Genomic DNA, 17,465 nt, shown 5'->3' with positions numbered 1-17,465 from the left:
ATATATATGTATATATATATATAGCATATATATATACATATACAATGTGTGTATATATATATATAGCATATATATATACATATACAATATACATATATATATTGCTACCTTGCAAATATTGGTGCATGTAAATATTGGAACCTGGAATAGATTCTGGGTATCGGAATAGAGGTGTTACAAAAGTTTTAAACGGCAATGAGATAATCTACTTAGAAAAGAGGTTAAGAAAAGTCAATAAGGATGTGCTATGTGAATTGTCAGTCATGCAATCATAAGTTAGCAAAAACACAATTCTAACAGCAATAGTTACTAGATATTGGCTTACTACACTACCACTCCACGTGAGATGGAGAATACCTTTGATAAAATTGTGATTCTAATGATGGAAGGGAATAACAAAGGACTACAATTTGATGATCAAACATGGAAATATGTTTGAGCTCTCAAGAGGTTAAGGAAAAACTTTAGTCATGTATAACATAACAAATATGCTAGTGATGGTGAGACTATATAGTTCAGTAAAAAACATATTTGCCTCCTTTTGAGTCTAAAGATCCAATGGAAGCTATCTCCCTAAGGCAGGGGGATCTCTTTGAGGGTGTCACATATAAAATTGAGCATTAGTACAAGAAAATAATTTTTCTCAGTTTCATTCTCAAGGCAACTGTGAATGGACTCCTTCTAGTAGATCTGCTTCTCTAGTTCCAGGTCACTTGCAGAGACTCCTAGGTAATTCTGCTAAAAACTCTGCCAGTACCAAGACTAAATGCAATTTAGTTCAACCCCCTAAATCTGCTTTTCCAATAATCAGTTCATATGGTGAAAGCACACTCAAACTTTATGGTTTTGATTCTAATAAGAACAGAGCTATAAAAAGAGCACCAAATTAACAACCTATAAAATTCATCTGAAACTTCAGAAAATTTCATTTTTTATATACTACTTCCTGTTTCTATCTTTATTTGAATCATGTATGTGATGTAGACAATGCCATCAACAGGATGAAGGAGAAATCTCAAAAATAATCCATGAGGGCCTGACTTGGAAAATAAACCCTTCTGTCTTTAAAATTATCAGAGACTTCAAAATAGGAAAATTATTTCACTTTCTTTACAATAATCAATGCAATTTCATATGTAATATTTTTAATCTAACTTTGAGAACATATTACTAAAACACACTCAAGTCCAATATATCCCATTAGAAACATTTGGAAATCCATCTGTGTGTGTGTGTGTGTGTGTGTGTGTGTGTGTGTGTGTGTGTGTGTGTGCATATGTGTCCCCCCAGTTCTTAGAGAAAACATTCTGATCCTCTTGGTTTCTAAAACAATCTTTTGCATCTTTGTCTTATTGCTCCCATTATGAGGATATTATCCCCATATCAGCCTGGAAAAAAATGAGATAATTCAAAATCTGATCTCATATAGGTATATACAGCTATTAGCAAGTGGATAGCAAAGCTCCAGAATTCATTTGTTTCATGGCTCAGAATATATAATTGACTAAAAATTCGGGTCAAAAACAATGAGATCTGTCATACTTGCATCCTATTACAGTAATTCAGAGGTGTTTTAGTATTAATGGATTTAGTGTCACAACAGTAAAATTTCCACAGCTCACCCGCTCTAATTATAGAAATTTTCTATAAATGGAAAATGAAAGATATAGTTATGTCAATACCAAGTCTATCACCTCCAGGGCACAGATACACATAAGCCATAACAAAGAAAACTCCATTAGCTCTTTTATTCCAGGCAAAAGTCATGTTTGCCAGTCATTCATGTAGCAAAGATCCACATTATTCACTGGTTAAGCTTAGGCTTTTGATAAAGTCAGGCTCTGAATTAACCAAGTGGGACTATTTCCTGCTCAGAATAGAAACAACACAGTGGGGAAATTGAGTCGAGAAGCCTACCTTCCCCAAATGAAAGACTATCCCTTCAACTTTCCCAGGCATAAATATTCGTGTAACACTCACTTTGGACAGTACCTTGAATGGTGAACTATTGACTTCATGAAGATTCAGATAATCATACCTGAAATCAAAACATAGAGAAACATCAAATTACAGTCCCGTGAGATTTTGACCCAAATAGCAAAATTTCAGTAATCAGAGCTTAGGGTTAATTTGCTATTATTTTTCTCATATTTTAAAAACAGTTAACAATGAGCAATGTAAGGAAATTTCATTTATTCTTAAGAATAATTATATTCTGGAGTTCCATGCATACAATGACTACATTATAGTTGACTCCAAATTACAGAAATATTGACTATAGTGCAGAGTCAAGATGGCAGAGAAAAGGCAGTGATTCACCTAAGTTCTCCCTAATTCCCCTCCAAACAACTATAAAATACCACCTCAAAATGAATTTTGAGGCAGCAGAACCTAGAAAAGGACAGAGTAAAACAATTTTCCAGCCCAAGACAACTAAGAAGGTTAGCAGAATGGATTTTTCATATGAAAGTGAAAATGGAGCATAATCCAGCACAGGAAATGCCTCAGCAAGGCAGCAGCAGTCTTTGGGAACAACTGAATTTGTAGCAATGACTCCCAGAGTTCTCAGTCCACAAACAGTAAAGGAGTCAGATAACTGGTGAAGAGGTGATTACAGGAGTCCCTTTGCTGGCACTGGATGCAGGACTCTGTTGCATTTCCCATACTGAGATCTGACTCATAGTCCCAATACACAGTTCCAGGTTGTAAAGAAGCACTAGCACAATATAGCTTGCCACTTCAGGGGAGCAGGGCCCCTGGCTACAGTTTCATTGTGGAAAAAAGTGCTTATGGTCATTGTCAGGCCAGGAGAGTAGTAAACAAATCTCTTCTTAGATCATACCACCTTGAAAGAACTGAAAATTTACAGACTCCCAAAACTAGCTCGGAAGACAGCAGCACAGAAAAAAAAAACCCTGAAGCTTGGGACAGTGTCCCCTGCATCCTGGAAGCAAGTGCAAGCAGCAACAACAAAATGAACCTGACCATAGATTGTTATTATGGTGACTCAAAAGATCAAAACACAAACTCAGAAAAAGACAACAAAGTCAAAACTGCCACATCCAAAATCTAAAGAAAAAAATGTAAATTGTACTCAAACCCAAAAAGAATTCTTGAAAGAGCTCAAAAAGGGATTTAAAACACAAATAAGAGAGATAGAGTAAAAATTGGGAAAAGAAATGAGAGTAATGAAATGTATCCATGAAAGTTTGTTAAAGGAGCCATAAAATATTGAAGAAAATAATGCCTAAAAAACAGAATACATCAAATGCTATACAAAAAAGCTACAAAAATCTACTTAAGAAAAGCACTCCTTAAAAATTAGGATTGGCCAAATAGAAAAGGAGGTACAAAAACTCAGTTAAGAAAATTATTCCTTAAAAATTTGAATTAGGTATCTGGAAGTTAATGACTCCATAACACATCAAGAAACAAGAAAGCAAAATCAAAAGAATGAAAAAATAGAAGAAAATATGAAATATCTCATGGGAAAAACAATTGACCTGAAAAGTAGATTAAGAAGAGATAATTTAAGAATTATTGGATTATGTAAAATCCATGATCAAAAAAGTACCGAGACAACTTCTTTCAAGAAATTATCAAGGAAAACTGCCCTAGTATTCTAGAACTACAAAATAAAATAAAAATTGAAAGAATCAATCAATCACCACCTGGAAAGGATCACAAAATGAAAACTCCTAGGAATATTGCATACAAATTCCAGAATTTCAGTTCAAGGAGAAAACATTGCAAGCAACCAAAAAGAAACAATTCAAATATTGCGGAGCCACAATCAGGTGAACACTACATTAAAGAATCATAGATCTTGGAATATGTTGTTCTGAAGGGCAAAGGAACTAGGATTAACACATAGAATCATCTATCCACAAAAACTGATTGTAATCCTCAATATCCAATGAAATAAAGGATTTTCAAGAATTCCTAATTAAAATGACCAGAGCTGAATAGAAATTTTAACTTTCAAATACAAGTCTCAAGAGAAAGATAAAAAGCAAGTTTCTCTAATAAGGAATTAATTTCTCAAATACAGACCTGAGCCAAATCTGTAAAAATAAGAGCTATCCTCCAAATGATAAGTGGTCAAAGAATATAAGTAGGCAGGTTTTACAAGAAGTAGTCAAAGCTGTCTCTAGTCCTGAAAAAAATGTTCTAAATCACTATCATTTAGAGAAATGCAAATTAAAGCAACTCTGAAATACTATTCCACACCTATGTGACAGAAAAAGAAAATGACAAATGTTGGAGGGGATGTGGAAAAATTAAGACATTAGTGCACTATTGGTGGTGATGTGAACTGATTCCACAATTCTGGAGAGAAATTAGAAAGTATGCCCAAAGGGCTATCAAAGCATGCATACCTTTTGACCCAGCAATAGCACTATTAGGTTTGTATACCAAAGAGATTTAAAAAAAAAAAAAAAAGGAAAAGGGTCTATACATGCAGATGATGAGGGTCAGGTTGTGATGTCCCAGGATGTCTCAAAAGATTTCAAAGACTCAGGCCAACTGTGTATTTGAGGCTTCACATTCTAGTGAGTGGCTAAGTTCCTTAGAGGAACTTGCCTTTTCAGTAAGGTAAGACAGATAATTTTATAGAGCATATGACTCTGATTACACAATCAAAATGTACATAGAATATAGGAATATGATTTATATTAGAAAGACAGTATGGGTTTGTTAAGGGATTAAGTAATAGGGGAAGGGATCCCTTTCATGATTCAGTGGTCAAACATTCTAATCATGCTGCTTTCTGATTGGCTAGCTATTGTGGCCCTGTCTGGTCAATATGAATAGTTGGGTGTTGTGGTCCTGTCTTGGAATAAATGGATGATGTGGTTGTGATTGGGTACAAGAAAGTACCTGTTCAAATATGCGGATTAGATCTGGGGACAGTGACTAGGGGTAGTGAGCATGCTGTTCAGTGTGGCCCATAAGGAAATTAGAATATTGGGGTTGGAGACAGCTTTAAGATTCCATCACAGAGACTATACTCTTTGTTGGTAGTCATTACTGTGGAACACAAAAACCAAACAATTACATCCAGACAACCATTTATTTAGCAATGCATGCAGTTGCAGAAACAGACTGAGTCCAAAGCTCTTGGTATCCAAAGACCATGAATCTTGGTTTATATGTTGAAAATAAACAAAAGGAATACAGGGATTAAGTAACCTGCTTTTATATTAGTGTAAAGGACCAGGATTTCCCCCAAATCAGGCAACAGCAGAGCAAAGGGAGTAATTTATAATTTCTCTAAAACTGGGAGTGACATTGGGTAGGAGGAATTTTGAGTTTTACTTTCTTTTGGGAGTAACATTGGAGAGTGGGGAGTTTTATAATTTCCCTGAAGTTTGAAAGTGAGGAAGCAGTATTACCTTAGAATTCCTTCAAAAGAAGTTAAAACTGAACTTCATGAAATGTCTGAATAAAGGGCAAAATGGAGTTATTGATGATTTTCTTATTTTATTTTTATTTTTCTAATGTAATACACTCCATGACAGAGGTAGGATCCAGTCTTTATCAGGCTCTTTGAGCACCAGGTTGAATCAAATAAGATTAAATAAAAAGGGGCAAATAAAAAGTCTTATGCTTGGGTAAGCACTGACTAGAAAACAATTTGTCTAAAGAAGATGTGTTGTTTTATTGAATTCTGAGCTCAATATGAGTCAACAGTATGATCTGTTAGGAGAAAAAAACTAACTGAAACTTAATCTTCAGTAAAACATGTTGAGTGCCTAGGACCAGAGATGTGAACATCTTCATGGACTACACCTCACTCAGACTGAGATGGCAAGTCAAAACATCACCTGTGACATCATTGGTCGTCTCCAAAAAGGAAGGACAAGCAACAACAACATTGCAGAGAAAGGTCAAGATTTTGTCTTGTAACAATTTCTATTCTTTACTCAGTTAGCCTCTGGCCATTTGAGTCTCAATTCTATTATTTTAATTTGGATCTCAATCCCGGTATTTTCCACCTTCGTAACCTTACCCACCACCCACTAAACTAAAATTCAAGATGATTCAACCAAAGTTGTTGCAGACTACTCCCATTTTCTACCTGAGGATTACTTTCATCTCTGAAAGATAAAGTAATGAAGAGGAGTTGAGGTGACTCTTAACCTGCAGCTGCCCTAAACTGTCTACCAATCAGGATTATTTTACCTTTACCATAGTTGGTCCAAATGACAGAGCATGAGGCTGATCACAAGGAAGACATATCTAAGATTAAAAGACCCTGTCAAGATCAATTTCAAAAATCTTAAATAAAATACCAGCTAAAAAATTATGACATTATATTACAAAAATTATGTATTATGATCAAGTGGGATTTAGATCAGGAATGAAGGGATAGATTAACATAGGGAAAACTATTTTAAAAAATAAACATAATAGATTATGTCAACAAAAAGTTTTTAATATATGATTATCTCGATAGATGTAGAAAAAGCCTTTGACAATATGCAATACCCATTCCTATTAGAAATACCAGAGAGCACAGGAATAAAAGGAACTTATCTTAAAATGATAAGTAATATTTATCTAAAACTATCAGCAAGCATTATCTGTAAGGGGGATAATCTAGAAGCTTTCCCAGTACAATCAGTGATGAAACAAGGATGCCCTTTATCACCTCTATAATTCAATATTGTACTAGAAATGTTAGCTAAAGCTATGAAGGAAAAAAAGAAATTCAAGGAATTAGAATAGGGAATGAGGGAACAAAACTATCACTCTTTTCAGATGTTATGATAGTATACTTAGAGAACCAACTTAAAAAAAATACTTGAAATAATTAACAACTTTAGCAAAGTTGCAGAATACAAAATAAACCCACATTAAATCATCACCATTTCTATATATTACGAACAAAGGCCAACAGCAAGAGACAGAAGAAGAAATTTCATTTAAAGTAGCCATAGGCTTTATAAAATATCTGGGAATCTACCCAGCAGCACAAACCCAGGAACAATATGAACACAACTACAAAAAACTTTTCACACAAACTCGGATCTAAATAATTGGAAAAAATATTATTTGTTCATGAGTAAGCTGAGCCAATATAATAAAAATGACAATTCTACCTATATTGATCTATTTAGTCAGTACCGTACCAACCAAATTATCAAAGACTATTTTATGGAGATAGAAAAAATAATAATAAAATTCATCCAAAAGAACAAAATATCAAATATATCAAGGGAATCAAAGAAAAAAATGTGAAGCAAGGTGGTCTGGCCATATCAGTCTGTACTATAAAGTAGTGGTTATCAAAACAATTTGATGCTGGCTAAGAAATAGAGTGGTGGATCAATGGAATACATTAGGTACATTACATTATAATAAATTGCATTATAGTAAATGATCACAGCAATTTACTATATGATAAAACCAAAGATCCAAGCTTTTGGAACAAAAGTTTAGTATCTGACCAAAACTGCTAGGAAGCCTGGAAAACAGTATGGCAGAAACTAGGTTAAAAATCAACATTTCATACTATATACCAAGATAAGATCAAAGTGGGTACATGATTTACACCTAAAGGACAATACCATAAGCAAATTAGGAGAGCATGGAATATTTTATTTGACAGATCTATGGATAAAGGAAGAATTTTGGACCAAGGAAATATAGAGAACATTACAAAATATAAAATGGATAGTTTTAATTATATAAAATTTTTTGCACAAAAACCATAATGCAATTAAAATTAAAGGAGAAATCAGGGGGAAAATTGATAACATGTATGATAAAGGCCTCATTTCTCAAATATATAGAGAACTGAATCAAATTTATAAAAATATGTCATTCCACAGTTGATCAACGGTCAAAGAATATGAACAAGATGCATGTGAAAAAAATCAAAGTTATCTGTAGCCATATGAAAAATGTTCTAAATCACTATTAACCAGAGAAATATAAATTAAAATAATTCTGAGATATCACCTCAATACCAATCAGATTGCTTAATATGACAAAAAAGGAAAATGATAGCTGTTGGAGGGGATGACAGAAAACTAATGAACTTCTGCGGGATCTGCAAACTGATCCAACCATTCTAGAGAGCAATATGAAACTATACCTAAAGGGATAAAAAAGAATTGCTTTGACCCAGCAATACCACTGGAGGTCTATATCCCAAAGATTAACAAAAAAGAGTGGGGGAAAGGAGTTATCTGTATATAAATATTTAGAGCAACACTTATTTTGGTGGCTAAAAATTAGAAATCGAAGGGATGCCCAGAAATTGGGGAATGGCTAAACAATCTGTGGTATATGATTGTGATGGACTATTATTGTGCTATAAGAAATGACAATCAGGATGATTTCAGAAAAACCTAGACTTACATGAACTGATGGATAGTGAAGTGAACAGAATCATGAGAACATCGTACACAGTAACAGTAATATTCTACAACGAAGAACAGTGAATGACTTCATTATTCTGGGCAATGCAATGATTCAATACAATCCCAAAGAACTAATGATGAAGCATACTATCCAACTCCAAAGAACTGATAGTGTTTGAATATAACCTGAAGCATGATAATTTTCACTTCCTTTCATTATATTTATTTTATTCTAGACTTCTCGTACAAAATGACTAATATGGAAATGTTTTACACCATTGCACATGTATAATCTGTGTCAGATTTTTATCATCTCAGGAAGGGGAAAAGTCGGGATAGATAGAATTTGTAACTCAAAACTTTTTTTAATTTAAAAAATTGTTTTACCATGTAGTTGGGGGTAAATTGTATAAAAAAAACAAATTAGGATCTTTTTCTGTTTTCGTTTTACTAAAAGTGCCTCTTACTGAATAATGTGACTAAAGAAGGTCTTTCCCACCCATTGATGGGCTTGCCCATTAAAAAAAGCTTGATTAGGGGAGTTGTTTTATAGGAGGGTCCCAAGTACCTTTGTCTTTTCTATTGAGGCACTGGGTCAGAGGGTTATGCCCTCTGGCTCTGAAAAGTGTATAAATACTCTGAGAGTGAGGTTTTACTTTGGGGCTTAGTTTTTGGAAGAAGGTCTGATGAGACTCTGAGAAGATGCTAAGCAGCATTTACATGTGCTTGATTCAACTGAGTGTTAACCCCTCAAAAATTGCATTTCTTTTTATGAATGCAGATCTAAGAACCTGTGATAACAGGCCCCACTGTGTATATTGGGGTGCTTACTGTTACAAGTTCTTAGGTCAAGGAGAAAATATTGAAAGCAGTCATAAATAAGCTATTTAAGGATCATGTAACCACAGTGAGGATAACAGAAGATTTAGCAGTTTCTACATTAAAGTAGCAAGTTGAAATATGATGTTCTGGAGGGCATAAGCAAGATTCAAACAAGATTGAATATAATCCTTCAAGAGAAAAAAATAGATATTCAATGAAATAGAAAACTTTTCAAGCATTCCTGATGAAAAGTCCAGAACTGAATAGAAAATTTGACTTTCAAATATAAGACTTAAGACAAATATAAAAAGGTAAAAAGAAAAGGAAAATCACAAGGGGCTTAATAAAATTAAACTATATTCCTACATAGAAGGATGATATTTGTAACTTTAGAACTTTCTTGTTATTAAGGCAGTTAGCAGTATATATAGACATAGGGCACAGGTGTGGGTTGAATATATTGGGATGATATCTATAAAAAAACTCAGGGGGGATGGAGAAGGGGTGATGAATGCAGTGGGAGAAAGGAAATGGGTGAGGTAAAGTGGGGCAAATTAAAGAAGCAAGGAGGGGTTTTTATAATCGAGGGGAAGATATGGCAAGTTGTAAGTGATAATCATTTAATATAAATTTTGGATTTTAATAAGGGCCAGAGCTTGAATTAAGAAGAGTCTGGACCTAACAGTCTCTTTGTTCTCTGAAGTAAACTCAGAGAGTACCTCTTCCTATGTCAACAAAGCCAGATGGGGCCAACTTAGCAATCCTTATGAGACACTTAACTCAAGACAGTATTTTGAATAATGGGACTTTTTCCATATCTTAATATTTTGTGGACATATACTATGTTATGACATGTTAATGGTAAAAAAAAAACACAAGTGTCTTGGGTTGTAATTTTAATTGAAACTTTGTCAACTCTGTTATCTTATTGTATTTACAACCTATGCAATTAAGAAATTCCTTTCTCATGGTCTAGTTAATCACTCATGGAGACTATAAATCTGAAGGACACAGACCACCTTGGATTGTCCTAAACATATTTAAGCCTGATCATTCTTGTATTAATCAGTCAGAAGTTTCTTCTGGCTCCATGATTATGTAATCTCTAGCTTTAAGGGAATAAACTGCATGCATTAGCCTGTTTGCTTTTTTCTTAACCAATCTTTCAGTTCAACATACGGAACACCTGAACCTTACTCTCATTGGAATTGACTCAAAAAGAGGATAACATGCAAACTCAAGACATTGATGAGAGCAGCCTGATATTACTTAGTCCTGAATGTTGGTTGACTTAGTGATGTTTCAGACCTAAAACCTGTGCAGTAGATACTAAAAGTACATGTTCCTTTAAGAACTAACCACTCCTTAATTGCTCCCTAATCCCACCCTGAATCATCTAGTCATCTCACTTGACACATGTTATGCTAAGATTGAAGGTTCCCTAAGAATTCTTCCCCATTGAAAAGCATAATAAATCTTTACCTTGACCTCAAGAATTCTTGATTCTACAAATTCATTCCAAGTGGCCTGCCCTGGTGCTCCAGTCTTTGAAGGATTTCAGAATTTCATCCATCCCATCCCCCTTTCCAGCTCTCATCAAACTCACCTGTAAAATGGAAATGGATAGCAGAATGGATCAAAACCTAGAACCTGGCAATATGTTGTTTAAAGTAAAAATATTTAAAAATGAGAGACACACATTAAAAATAAAAGTAGAAGAATTTATTATGCCACTGACGAAATGAAAAAGCAGGAGTAGCAATTATTATGTCAGATAAATTTAAAGAAAATACATTTAACCAAAAGGGATAAGCATGGAAACTACATTATGTATCTATTGCCATCAATTAAGAATCAATATCAAAAGGGGGAAATAAAAGAATTACAGGTGGAAATAGATAGCAAAATAATAACAATGGGAGAGTTCAACATTCCCCTCTCTAAACTAACCAAAAAAATAAAAAGAAGTGAGGAAAATTAAGAAAATTGTACATGAGCTAAATATGATAGACATTTGGAGAGAAGGCAATAGTATAAAGGGAACATATCCTTTCCTCAGTGATACATACATGGCACCATTGCAAAGACTAACTAGAGATAGGGCATAAAAACCTTAGAGTCAAATGCAGAAAAACATGCATCCTTTCCAGATCATAGTACAATAAAAATTACATTTAATAGAGGACCATGAAAACAGATTAAAAATTAATTGGAACTACATGACTAATGTGGCAATGTCTTTTACATGAGTGAACATCTATAAGCTATATCACACTGTTGACTGTTTCAGGTATAGGGGAGGTGAGGGATGGAGAGAAAAATTTGGAAACCAAATTTTTTTTTAATATATTCATTTTATTTATTTTTAATGCTCTACAATCACTACCATAAAACTTAAATTTTTTTCCTCTACCTACCCCCCACCACCTCCCTCCCTCCCCAAGATGACATACAATTCTATATAGGATCTACACATACGTTCCTATTGAATACGTTTTCATTATAATCATGCTGTGTAGAAGAACTAAAATAAGTGGGAAAAATCACATAACAAACAAAAACATAATACACACACACACACACACACACACACAAAATGATCTGCTACATTCTGCGATTGAATTCCATAGTTCTTTCTCTGAATGTGCAAGGCATTTTGCTTTGGAAGACCATTGAGAAATTTTTTTTAAAGTCCTTGAATTGCTATGAAAATCCAAGTCCACCAGAAAAAACTCTCGGACACTGTGGTCGTTGCTGTGCACAAAGTTCTCCTGGTTCTGCTCCTTTCACTCAGCATCAGATCATATAAGTCTTTCCAGGCCTCTCTGAAGTCATCTTGTTCATCATTTCTTATGGTGCAATAGTATTCCATTGCATTCATAGATCATAATTTATTCAGCCATTCCCCAATTGATGGGCATCCCCTTGATTTCCAGTTTGGGGTCACTACAAAGAGTGCTGCTACAAATATTTTGTACATGTGGGACCCTTTCCCATTTTTATGATCTCTTGGGGATACTGTCCTAGAAGGGCTATTTCTGGGTCAAAGGGTATACACATTTTTGTAGCCCTTTAGGCATAGTTCCAAACCGCTCTCTAGAATGGTTGGATGAGCTCACAGCTCCACCAACAATAATTCGTTGTTCACTAATTCAGTGTTCCACCTCTCCCACATCCTCCCCAATATTTATCATTTTCCTGTTCAGTCATGTTTGCCAATCTTATAGGTGTGATGTGGTACCTCAGAGTTGTTTTGATTTGCATCTCTCTAATCAAAAGTGATTTAGAGTATTTTTTCATATGATTATAGATATCTTTAATTTCTTCCTCTGAAAATTGCCTGTTCATATTCTTTGACCATTTATCAATTGGGGAATGACTTGTATTGTTGTACATTTGACACAGTTCTCTATATATTCTAGAAATGAGGCCTTTATCCCCGAGATTAGCTATAAAAAAATTTTTCCCAGCATACTACATCCCTCCAAATTTTGGTTGCATTGGGTTTGGTTGTGCAAAATCTTTTCAGTTTATTGTAATCAAAATTACCCATCTTGCACTTCATAATGCTTTCTGTCTCTTCTTTAGTTAAAAATTCTTCCCTTCTCCATAAATCTGATAAATACACTATCCCTTGCTCCTCCAGTTTGTCCATGATATCAGTCTTTCTACCTAGATCATGTACCCATGTGGACTTTAGTCGTGTGTAGGGTATCAGGCATGGGTCTATGCCTAGTTTCTGCCACACAGTTATTCAGTTTTCCCAGGAATTTTTGTCGAACAGTGAGTTCTTATCCCAGAAGCTGAGGTCCTTAGGTCTATCAAACAGGAGGTTGCTACATTCCTTGCCTACTGTGTCTTGAGTACCTAATGTATTCCACTTGTCTACCCTTCTGTTTCTTAGCCAGTATCAAGTGGTTTGGATAATTGCTGCTTTATAATACAATTTGAGATTTGGTAGTGCTAGGCCACCTTCTCTAGCATTTCTTTTCATTAGTTCCTTTGATATTCTGGACCTTTTGTTCTTCCAGATGAATTTTGATATTATTTTATCCAGCTCTAGAAAATAATTATCTGATAGTTTAATTGGTATGGCACTAAATAAGTAAATTAATTTAGGTAGAATCATCATTTTTATTATATTGGCTCAACCTACCCATGAACAACTGATGTTTTTCCACTTACTTAGATCTGACTTTATTTGTGCAAAAAGTGTCTTGTAATTGTGTTCATATAGTTCCTGGGTTTGTTTTGGCAGGTAAACTCTCAAATATTTTTTAGTGTCTACCCTAGCATTAAATGGGATTTCTCTTTCAATCTCTTGCTGTTGGACTTTGTTATTAATATATAGGAATGCAGAAGATTTGTGCGGGCTTATTTTGTAACCTACAAGTTTGTCAAAGTTGTTTATTATTTCAAGTAGTTTTTTACTTGAATCTCTGGGATTCTCTAAGTATATCATCATATCATATGCAGAGTGATAACTTAGTTTCTTCTTTGCCTATTCTTATTCCTTCAATTTCTTTGTCTTGTCTAATTGCTACAGCTAACATTTCTAGTACCATATTTAATAATGGTGGTGATAATGGACATCCTTGTTTCACCCCTGATCTTACTGGAAATGCATCTAGCTTATATCCATTGCATATAATTCTTGCTGATGGTTTTAGGAAGATACTGCTTATTATTTTATGGAAAGTTCCCTTTATTCCTATGTTCTCCAGTGTTTTCAATAGGAATGGGTGTTGTATTTTGACGAAAGCTTTTTCTGCATCTATTGAGATAATCATGTGGTTTTTGTTAGTTTTGTTATTGATATGATCAATAATGCTAATAGTTTTCCTAATATTGAACCAGCCCCGCATTTCTGGTATGAATCCTATCTGATCACAATGTATTATTCTCGTGATAAGCTGCTGTATTCATTTTGTGAAAATCTTATTTAAAATTTTTGCATCTACATTCATTAGGGAAATTGGTCTATAATTTTCTTTCTCTGTTTTGTCTCTTTCTGGTTTAGGTATCAAAACCATATTTGTATCAGAAAAAGAATTTGGGAGGACTCCTTCTTCCCCAGTTTTCAAAAATAGTCTATATAGTATTGGAATTAACTGTTCTTTAAATGTTTGAAAGAATTCACTTGTAAATCCATCTGGCCCTGGAGATTTTTTCCTAGGGAGTTCATTGATAGCTTGTTCAATTTCTTTTTCTGAGATGGATTTGTTTAAGTATTCAACTTCTTCTGTTAATCTGGGAAATTTGTGTTTTTTAAAATACTCATCTATCTCATTTTGATTGTCAAATTTGTGGGCATTAAGTTGCGCAAAATAATTTCTAATTATTGTTTTAATTTCCTCCTCATTGGAGGTGAGTTCATCCCTTTCATTTCTGATATTGGTAATTTGATTTTCTTCTTTCTTTTTTTATCAAATTGACCAAAGGTTTATCAATTTTATTAGTTTTTTCATAAAACCAACTGTTGATTTTATTTATTAATTCAATAGTTTTCCTAATTTCAGTTTTATTAATATCTCCTTTGGTTTTCAGTATTTTTAATTCTGTATTTACTTGGGGATTTTCAATTTGTTCTTTTTCTAGCTTTTTCAGCTGCATGCCCAGCTCATTGATCTCCTCTTTCTCTATTTTATTTGTGTAGGCATTCAAAGATATAAAACTTCCTCTAAGAACTGCTTTTTCAGTATCCCATAAGATTTGATATGTTGCCTCATTATTGTCATTCTCTTGAATGAAGTTGTTGATTGTTTCTATGATTTCTTCTTTAATCCACTCCTTTAGGATTAAATTATTTAGTTTCCAATTGATTTTTGGTTTATCTTTCCACGGCCTTTTATTACATATAATTTTTATTGCATTATGATCTGAGAAGGATGCATTGATTATCTCTGCCTTTCTGCACTGGATTGTGAGGTTTTTATGTCCTAGTATATGGTCAATTTTTGTATATGTGCCATGTACCTCTGAGAAAAAGGTATATTCCTTTCTATTCCCCTTCAGTTTTCTCCAGAGAGCTATCATATCTACCTTATCCAGAGTTTTATTTACCTCCTTAACCTCTTTCTTGTTTATTTTGAGGTTAGATTTATCAAGTTCAGAGAGGGGGAGGTTGAGGTCTCCCACTAGTATAGTTTTGCTGTCAGTTTCTTCCTTCAACTCCCCCAACTTCTCCTCTAAGAATTTGGATGCTATACCACTTGGAGCATACATGTTTAGTAATGATATTCCTTCATTACCTATGGTGCCTTTTAGCAAGATATAGTTTCCATCCTTATCTTTTTTTATTAGAATTATTTCTGCTTTTGTGTTGTCTGAGATTAGGATTGCTACTTCCACTTTTCTTACATCAGCTGAAGCACAGTATATTCTGCTCCAACCTTTGACCTTTACCCTGTGTTTATCGCCCCGTTTCAAATGTGTTTCTTGTAAACAACATATTGTTGGATTGTGGCTTTTAATACATTCTGCTATCCGTCTCTGTTTTATGGGAAAGTTCATTCTGTTCACATTCACAGTTATGATTACAATCTGTGTATTTCCCTCCATCCTCTTTCCCACCGTTTGTGCTTTTAGCTCTCCCGTCTCCCTTCCTATCCTCAATAGTTTTCACTTTTCACCACCACCTCCTGCAGCCTTCCCTTCCTTCTTTTAGCCCCCCTCCCTTTTACTTCCCTTTACCCTTACTGCTTCTTCCCTCCCTTTTAGCTTCCCCTCCCCTTTCTTCCCCTTTCCCCTCCTACTGCCTATAGAGCTTGTTAGAATTATATACTTAAGTTTATTGTTCCCTCCTTGAACCAAATCAGATAAGAGTATCTCTTAACCAATGCTCATCTCCCTTCCCTCTTTCCCTCTACTATGATTTTGTACTTCTTCCTATGATGTAATTTACCATTTTCTGCTTCCTCCTTTTCACACCTCCTGTTACAATCCCTTCGCATGCTTAAATCATATTTTTAACATGACATCATTTACTTTATATCCATTCCCTCTATGTATATCCCTTTTATATTTCATAATAGATGTACAATTCTCAAGATTAACAAGTATTATCTTCCCTTACAGGGAGGTAAACAGTTTGCCCAAATTAAGTAACAAGTTTTTCCCCCCTGTTTACATTTTTATGCCTCTCTTGAGACCTGCATTTGAAGATTGAATTTTCTATTAAGTTCTGGTGTTTTTGTCAGGAAGGTCTGGAAATCCCTTACTTCCCTCTCCTTGCCTGAAATGTTATGCTGAACTTTGCTGGGTAGTTGATCCTTGGTTGTAGTCTCATCTCCTTTGCCTTGTAGAATATCAGATTCCAATTCCTTCTATCTTTTAATGTAAAAGTTGCAAGGTCCTGTGTGATCGTGACTGTAGCTCCTCGATATTTGAATGGTTTCTTTCTGACTGCCTGTAGTATTTTCTCCTTCACTTGATAGTTCTGGAATTTGGCAATGATATTTCTTGGGGTTTTGAGTTTGGGATCCCTTTCGAGAGGTGAACAGTGGATTCTTTCAATGACTATTTTGCCCTCTGGATCTAGCACTTCTAGGCAGTTTTCCTTAATCATTTCCTGGAAGATATTGTCTGGAATCTTTTTTTCATCGTGGCTTTCTGGCAGGCCAATAATTCTTAAATTTTCTCTCCTGGATCTATTTTCCAGGTCAGTTGTTTTTCTAGTTAGATATTTTACATTTTCTTCTCTTTTCATTCTTTAGATTTTGTTTGACTGATTCTTGCTGTCTCATAGAGTCATTAGTTTCTACACGCCCAATTCTAATTTTTATCAAATTGTTTTCTTCAGTAAACTTTTGCATCTCCTTTTCCATCTGTCCAATTTTTCCTTTTAAGGAGTTATTTTCTCCAGTTAATTTTTGTACTTCCTTTTCCATTTGTTCAATTTTCCTTTTTAAAGAGATGTTCTCATCAGTGAATTCTCTTTTTATACTTTTAAAATCACTGACCAGTTTTTCTTCTATTTCCTTCTTCAGCTGTTCCAGGAGAGGTGTTTGTGCATGCAAAGAGTTCATAGTCCCTTCTGAAGTTTCAGATGGAAGTACAGCCTCACTACTGACCTCTTTGGTATTTACGTTTTGATCCTTGTCCCCATAGAAAGATTCTACAGTTTTTTTGCACTTGTTTTGCTTTTTCTTGTTCATGATGCTGATTGTGCATTGTGGCTTCTGTTTCTTTCAGTTAGAAGCTGCAGAACTTGACGTTCAGCTGACTTGTGTGAAAAAGCTAAGAGCCAGTGTCTTTTTATCTTTTTGTTTT

The sequence above is a fragment of the Notamacropus eugenii genome, chromosome 5 (genome assembly GCF_028372415.1).
Source record: "Notamacropus eugenii isolate mMacEug1 chromosome 5, mMacEug1.pri_v2, whole genome shotgun sequence".
NCBI lineage: Eukaryota > Metazoa > Chordata > Mammalia > Diprotodontia > Macropodidae > Notamacropus > Notamacropus eugenii.
The sequence above is the reverse complement of the archived record's forward strand: the minus strand, read 5'-3'. Positions refer to the sequence as shown.